General features: G+C 35.3%; 1 long non-coding RNA gene across 2 annotated transcripts; it reads left to right on the top strand.

Moving 5' to 3' along the window:
* Positions 1-5747: 5747 nt before the first annotated feature.
* LOC127161126 (uncharacterized) lies at positions 5748-7477 on the top strand. Of its 2 annotated transcripts, XR_007826942.1 has the most exons (5): positions 5748-5897; positions 6194-6306; positions 6543-6763; positions 6873-6977; positions 7183-7477. It is a non-coding gene; the product is annotated as an uncharacterized LOC127161126 (long non-coding RNA). The 2 variants fall into 2 exon arrangements; XR_007826941.1 differs by lacking the exon at positions 5748-5897 and having other exon boundaries at positions 6112-6306.
* The last annotated feature ends 393 nt before the right edge of the window (positions 7478-7870 follow it).

Genomic DNA, 7870 nt, shown 5'->3' with positions numbered 1-7870 from the left:
GCAGCCAAGTTACTTTTTCAAGAATAGCTCATCTTACTTGTAATGTTAAGTTCATTCAACTGGTGGAACTATGCAATTTGCCCACACAACTCAAGTTTAAATTCATAATTATAAGTTGTGCAAACTGAATAAAAATTGGCTCAACTAAGCATTTTGTTGAATCAACTTATATTTTTAAGGCAGCCAGGTTACTTTTTTTTAGAATAGTTCTTCTTACTTGTAATGTTAAGTTCATTCAACTGACTGACAGCTGGCTGAACTATGTAATTTGCCCACACAACTCAAGTTTCTATTTTCTAACAGTACTGCAGGAAATAGCTTCATGGACACTGAAAAACATGCAGAAGGCTATTTTATTTGAATTCAAAATAGACAACCTCCTACTTAATGTTACTGTGTTTAGTATTAAAACACCCTAACTTTAAAAAACATAGATAAACATTGACATTTCATTTCTGTGTAACAACTGCAGTACATATTTACGTTCCTTTCACTAATTCACATTTAATCAAAAGAACAGATGAGGGATTCTAAATTTCTTGTTGAGTACCATGTTGCGTAGCCCGTAAACAAACTAAGAACAGCTGCTCCCACCAATGTTCATGAAAAGTTTTTGGAGAACATCGGAAGTGTGCTTCATGTGTTTTGGGTAATCAGTGTTAGCAATGTAAAGAAGACCTATCCAAAGCACAAATGCTTTCAGGACGTCACAGATATTGGTGAGGTCAAGACGCTCCCCCCAAATGAATGGCAACGACAATGGTTTCTTTTGGAAGCATTTCCCATTGCTCCTCCTCAGTCACAATCAAGATGTCCATTTCTATGCCCTTCACTAATTATTCAATTTCATGAGATGCCTGAAAAAAACAACAACAAAAAAAGAATTAATTCTTTACATGCAAATATAACAATTGAATCAATATAGAATACTACTGTACATATTAATACATTCTGTTAAAAATATTTAAAAATAATAATAACAACAACAACCTCAACAAACAGCAATTAAGAGGCAAAGTAAAAAACAAAGGCGTAAGTTACATGAGCATGGCTGGGAGTATCAGACCAACTGCAACAAGTACTTTAATTTCCAGAATACAAGGGTGTTTCACATTAGCACTTTTGGTGTGCACCAGATTCGGCTGATGTTAGAGTTTGGTTCATTTGGATGGTGTAAACTCTTAGTTCTCTCATTGTTTATCTGAAATTGTAGGGATTTATGAAACTAGTTCCCAAAATTCTACTGCTGCTAGTCGATGCTGAAAATACCAGTCGTTAAATTTTTTAATTGGCACATTCTGACATATTTTGCTTCACAGTTTTACAAAGACTATATTCAAAGTATTGTCAACTTTAATGTTACATTTTACATACAAAATATTTTTAGTAAATAAATATTTACTAAATATTTACGAGAGTACCTGTCATGGTACTCTCGTGAACGTGCATCTAGGACTGAAAAAAACAATAACATTTTTTAAATCTAATATAAAATGACATTAAAAATTACAATAGCAACTAGGGGTGTTACGGTATGTGTATTAGAACCGAACGATTCACGGTGGAAATTCTAAATGGAAGTGGTCATCCATATACCCTACTCCTTCAAAGGGCAGAGCCCTTGGAGTTTAGACTTTGGAGTGAGCAGGGCAACTGCGTGCCATTATGTAGATGTTTGAAATGCACATGGCAAAGGGAGCGACGTGTCTGTCAACAGATGTTTCTGTTTTAATGGCATAGAAAATGTCTTTTTATTGTTGTTAGCATTACTGTTGCAAATAAACATACATTTTATGTTTTAAATATATAATATATAATAATAAACGGTGCAATTCCAAAAGGCTCCTCGCACTGCAGTGCTTGGGCCCTAAAAACTAATATAAAACTTTTTAAAATATAAACTGTATGTTTATTTGCAACAGTAATGCTAACAACAATAAAAAGACATTTATGCCATTAAAACAGCGACATCTGCTGACGGACACCATGCTGCATTGTCACGAAAACTGTCAGCTGAAGGTAATGAGGAAATTACATTGCTCCCTTTGCCAAGTGCATTGCAAATATTTACATAATGGCATGCATGTGCCCTGCTCGCTCCGAAGTCTGAACTCCAACACTCTCAAAGTAAGAGTTTTGTTGCTGGGGCTGGGGCTTTAACACTTTTTGGCTTTTTTAGTATTGCGAATGTACCGTGTATCATGACATACAGTAAGTACTGTGTACCATAACGAAAACTTACGTGTTACAGCCGCTGATACGCTAATAAGAATTCTTCTTCTATTACCAGGAACACCTCACTGCAGATTGATGGTGCTCAATTTGGTCACCCACAACTATAATGTCAAAAGTCATGTCCTGGATGAATACCTCGAGAAGGGAAGCCTTAAACTATGCCTTATAATATTAATTCACAAACTCCAGTAAATATGTGCACTTAATAAATACATTTACTTACAACTTTGTCCAAGCTGTCCAATGTAATGGTCATCCCTTGTCTGCATAGCACTGATGGATACAACTGCAAAAGGACTTGCTGAGGTCCAACCACAAGATCATTGAATTCTATGCTGATCTTCAGTCATTCCAGAATATCACAAACATGAAAAATACAGAAACATGTTAAAACAACACTACATCTTGACAGAGAAAGCCAAATGTCATTGCAAGTTTACGTTTCAATTACCAAAACCCCATTTTACAATACAGAGAAGGCTTTTAAACTACATAACACAGGAAATTAGAACAACCAAAAAAAGCTAATTTTACACATTTGTGACAATCCTTTTTTGCAGGGCTGTTTATACAAGATATATGCCTTTATTGTTATTCAAAAACCCATAGTTTTGTCCGGTGAGGCACTTCAATAACCGAGAGAAGAGTTTGTACCGGTTTGTGTCAGCAATATCAAATATACGCGCTTCAAACGAACTCTGAGGGAGCTGCTCATTCGTTTCTTTTATAACATGCATACAAATGACAGTTCGAGTAGTAATATTGTTTTTAATTTTAATCGTTAAAAAAAGTTATTTTTTTCTAAATCCATACATTTGTTCGTTCGTCCCTTTCCATCTCGCGCTCTGCATAAACGGTCACTCTTTAATAATGCATACAAAACTGTATATTTATCATTCTCCACATAAATCCAGCTCAGTGCCGCATGGGAGTATACTTGGTATAACATTTATATCGAAAATACTGTGGAACCCCGTGTATTTTGAGGCTTCAGAGTGCCGCGAAAATAATACATATTACTAACGAGAAAATACGACGCGTTAAACCATACTTGTACTCTTCTTAGACAATATACGTAAATGTACATATATAGTAAACCAATAAATACAAATATTTACAACACTGACCGTATATTAATGCAGCTTTGCTGTGGGTTCCGGTGAGGCACGTTAACTGAGAGAGTTGCCGGTTTGTGTCAGAAATATCAAATATACGCGCTTCAAACGAACTCTGATGGAGCTGCTCATTTGTTTCTCTTATAACATGCATTAAAATGACACTTCGAATAGTAATATTGTTTTTCTCCCCTTAATTTTAATCGCTCATAAGTTCATTTTTTTTAATTCCCAAAAACTGTTCAAAACTATTCCATGCTATTATGTATTTTGGCAGACTTAACAGCTTATTATGTATTTAATGAAGTATGACTGACCCCTGCTGGCGTTATGTTGCATATTTCATCTTTGAGAACTATAAAACTATATCCTTTTATTAATCTGTAAATTGCTTTCAAGCAGAATAATGGACCTTTATTTACTGTAAACCATATATCACTCTCAAAAAATAGTACAAAAGCTGTCAATGGGATGGTACCCTTTTAAAAGGAATTAATACACTGACCAAAATTATAAACGCAACACTTTTGTTTTTGCCCCCATTTTTCATGCGCTGAACTATCAAGATGTGTGATAAAACTGCACATTTTAGAGTGACCTTTTATATCAGCCTAAGGCACACCTGTGCAGTAACCATGCTGTATGTTCAGCATGTTGATATGCCAGACCTGTGAGGTGGATGGATTATCTCGGCAAAGGAGAAGTGCTCACTAACACAGATTTAGACAGATTTGTGAAGAATATTTGAGAGAAACAGGCCTTTTGTGTACATAGAAAAAGTATTAGATCTTTGAGTTCAGCTCATGAAAAATGGGGGCAAAAACAAAAGTGTTGCGTTTATAATTTTGGTCAGTGTATGTAGCATTTAGAGGTAAATTAGTTACAAAAGTGTGCCTTTTGCAATTTTTTTTTTTTCTGAGAGTGAGGGGTGTACCTTAAAAAATCAACTTAGCCTCTAAAAACTTTTAACGTAACAAGCCCCAAATCACACAAGAATGAATTAATGTTTAGTAGATTTACTGTACATTAAACCCTGCTGCTTGTTTTAATATTTCCTCAAATGTGACCATTTCAGTTACTTCAGTTTTCTGTCAAAACAGTTATTCTATCATTTAACGGTACTAAAGTAAAGTTAATCAGTAGTGTTTACGGCAATTTTGTCAAAAACTACTATTTACTATTTGCACATTTGAAATTCTCACATGCTTACAGACATGAATTTAATTAGTTCTTAACTTCAACCTAAATGTTAGTGAAAATATATATAAAGACCCATGTGATTTGATTATGTGTGACTTTTGCAGGGTCTGTAAATGCACTGTTGGTATGAGGACAAAAATAGAATTCTTACCATTTTAGATTCTTTTCATAGACAATGTCCGTGCTCCATTAATGTTTGCTGTAGCCCTGGATGTACTCACAAATATGATGTACTTCCTCTACAGGAAATGCAAAAAAGCCACACAAAAACAGTAAGCTTTATCTTCTGCTCCTATATATCAAGGATAATGTCTCGGTCATTAACCTGAAGTTCTTATAACTGATGTTAATGACTGGGAAACTGACTCTGTCCTAACCCTAAAACTTAAGGAAATGGATTTGAATCATGTGTGAATGCAGTGGAAACAGTCCAGACAGAAGATGTAGAGGTACAATATGCTGAAAGAGGATTTTTTTTAGACAAAATTAACAAAAAAACGTAAGATTTTTAACACTGTCTATCAGCATGTCCAAATTCCTTCCAAACAGCTTCCTTTATTTTGTGAAACATAAAAGATGAGTTTTTAAAGATTGCCCAGGTCACTTTTCCAGATGACTATGTGATGTTCCAAGTCTTTTGAAATCATTTTGAAGCTTTTTGTTAGAAACAGAACAAAATTTAAGTCATCTTACATGGAAAATATCTCTTCCTATAAAAAATTGATCTCTTAATGTGGAAATAAAGATGATATTCTGTGCATGATGTTAGGAGCATTTAGTCCTTACGGTCTGTAATTGAACACTCAATTAGTATTAATGGACATTAATGAAAAATCATGGTCTCTTCCTCTCTGCAGTCTACAAACACCACAATGACACACAATTTGTATTTACTGTCATAGTGAAATGAATATATTTACCTTGTCAAAATCTTTAATTTAGCGAGCCTCGTTTCTTTATGTAATTTTGTGTTGTCCTTCAGAAAGCTAACGGGACAGTGGAAACAATATAGCCTACTCCAGGATTGTCATGCGACAACAATCAAACTGTCTCACTGCTGCATGTGTGGATTTGTCTACTTATCAGTCATTTTAAATACACGAGAGGAGCAAAAGCAAAAACGTGGTCACTGTTGCTATGGTTACTGGCAAGGAATATGAGCTTGTGCATTGCACGTTCATACAGACACTAGGGACTTTAAGCAGCAGCCACGGATGGAACGGCAACGGCATTCCGACGTCATATTGCGCGTTCACGACTTTAACTGCCACTTCTTGACGTTCTACGTAGCCATCTACTACGGGAGAACAGCTGGTTTGCCGCAGTCTTTACAACGTCACAGATTAGGTAGATAAATGTTATGTTTTATAGTTTATACCACTGTAATTCCATCAGTATACGATTCTACCATTAGTCTTTCATTTAATCTGTGTTGATATGTTTTAAACTTAAGATTTTGTTTCTCTACGCACCGGTGTTAATGAAATAGAGAGAGATGTTCACATAATATGGACGTTTGAATCACAAAACGCCCACATTGCTGACATTTATTCTAGCGTAAATGCTATACCTAGTTGTGTCAACAGTGAAATATTCAGAGACAGACTACAGGTGAACTTCACAACTGGATCTCTGACCATCAGAAACATAAGAATCACGGACAACGGAACTTATCGTCTAGATATCGCCCATCCCAATGACACTTCCGGTCTCACCAGCAGAGTGACAGAAACTGCATTTAGTGTCATTGTTTATGGTGAGTATTCTGGATGTGTGTTCTAATATTAAATAATGTATTATTATTATTATTATTGCTTTGAATTAGCTATCATGGTTAAATTTATGTCATTTATGTTGTTATTTCTTATTCTTTTGTAAGCGACCAGACTTAAAAGTTTGCCAGGACACTATCATCCTGGCTGTGTGTTATGCACAAACAATTAGCACTCATATGTCATTCACATTATATTTTAATACTCTTATATTTTACAGCTCACCTACCCATCCCTATCATAAGAAACACAAACTGTTCTTTATCATCAGAAGGTACATTCATGTCAAAATATGCGCTGCTGTGTTCAGTGGAGAATGTGAATGATGTGACTCTCTCCTGGTACAAAGGAAACAGTTTATTGTCCAGAAAAAGTGCATCTAAACTAAATACCAGTCTCTCTCTACCTCTGGAGGTGGACTATCCTACACTACACCTACAGGTGTGTGCTCAACAATCCCATCAGCAAACAGACCAAACATCTGGACATCACTAGTCAGAAATTGAAATATTCAGTCATGTGTCAAAGTTGCTGTGTTTCTCTCTTACAGTACCTACAGGATCTCCACTACCCTTCTATCTTTTAGCACTGATTCCAGTTTTTCTGGTAGTTGGAATAATTATCTACTGGATTTATAGGAAACAAACACAAGGGGGTAAGAAATTATCTACTTCTAAAAGTAATTTATTTACAAAAACAGCAGAATCTATAGATATACAGTTGTGACTACTTGGACTACTTGGATGGAAAAATGTAGCTCTCAGAATATTTCCATCTGCAGTTTTGAATATGTGTAGCTGCTGTGTTTAAATCATTTGTCAAGCCATTTACTTTCTTTTGTTGTTTCTGTTTTATTGCAGGAGGTTGTTGTAGTAGTAAACCCAAGTGTTGTAACATAAATTGGGGATCCAGAAATCCACTAGTTCCATGCTGAGTATAGCTTCTGTATGGTTGCACAGCCACAGCTCATAGGTTTTTAATTTTCACTGTTCAATTTTTGGAAATTGGGAACATGAAACAACCTTCACTGCACTCAACTTTTTATAGCTGACAGTACCTGTCCAGACTAGATAAAGTGCTGATCCAGCACAACAGGATCATCATCATTATAACTTCCTGAAACACCAATCTGATCACATACTATTCGGAAACCAGTATTTAGGTCACCCGATGCCTCCAATTTATAGATATAATGGTCTTGATAGGTTTATATAAATTTGAGCTTATGGCTTAAAGTTCAGGGATCAGGGTCATCAGTATTTTAACACTTTTGCATATTTTAGCCCTGTTTTACTCATGATATTTTTTTATTCTGTGTAAACGAATTGTCAGATGTTCAAATATTCCACTTGGTGGCAGCAAACGCTGCTCTGTTTATTTTAGTTTTTAGCAATATTAAAGACTTTAGAAAAAAAAAATATATACACACTGCACTTAAAACCAGTAATAAATACAGAATATGGGAATGTTGGAAGTTTTACATGATTGCAATTTGGCAGGCCATATAATGAGCCTGCATTGTTAATATGGGATGGGACAGGTGTGATC

This window comes from Labeo rohita, unplaced genomic scaffold (assembly GCF_022985175.1).
Source record: "Labeo rohita strain BAU-BD-2019 unplaced genomic scaffold, IGBB_LRoh.1.0 scaffold_554, whole genome shotgun sequence".
In the NCBI taxonomy this organism is placed as follows: domain Eukaryota; kingdom Metazoa; phylum Chordata; class Actinopteri; order Cypriniformes; family Cyprinidae; genus Labeo; species Labeo rohita.
Note: the sequence above shows the minus strand (reverse complement) of the source record. Positions and strands in the feature narration are given on the sequence as shown.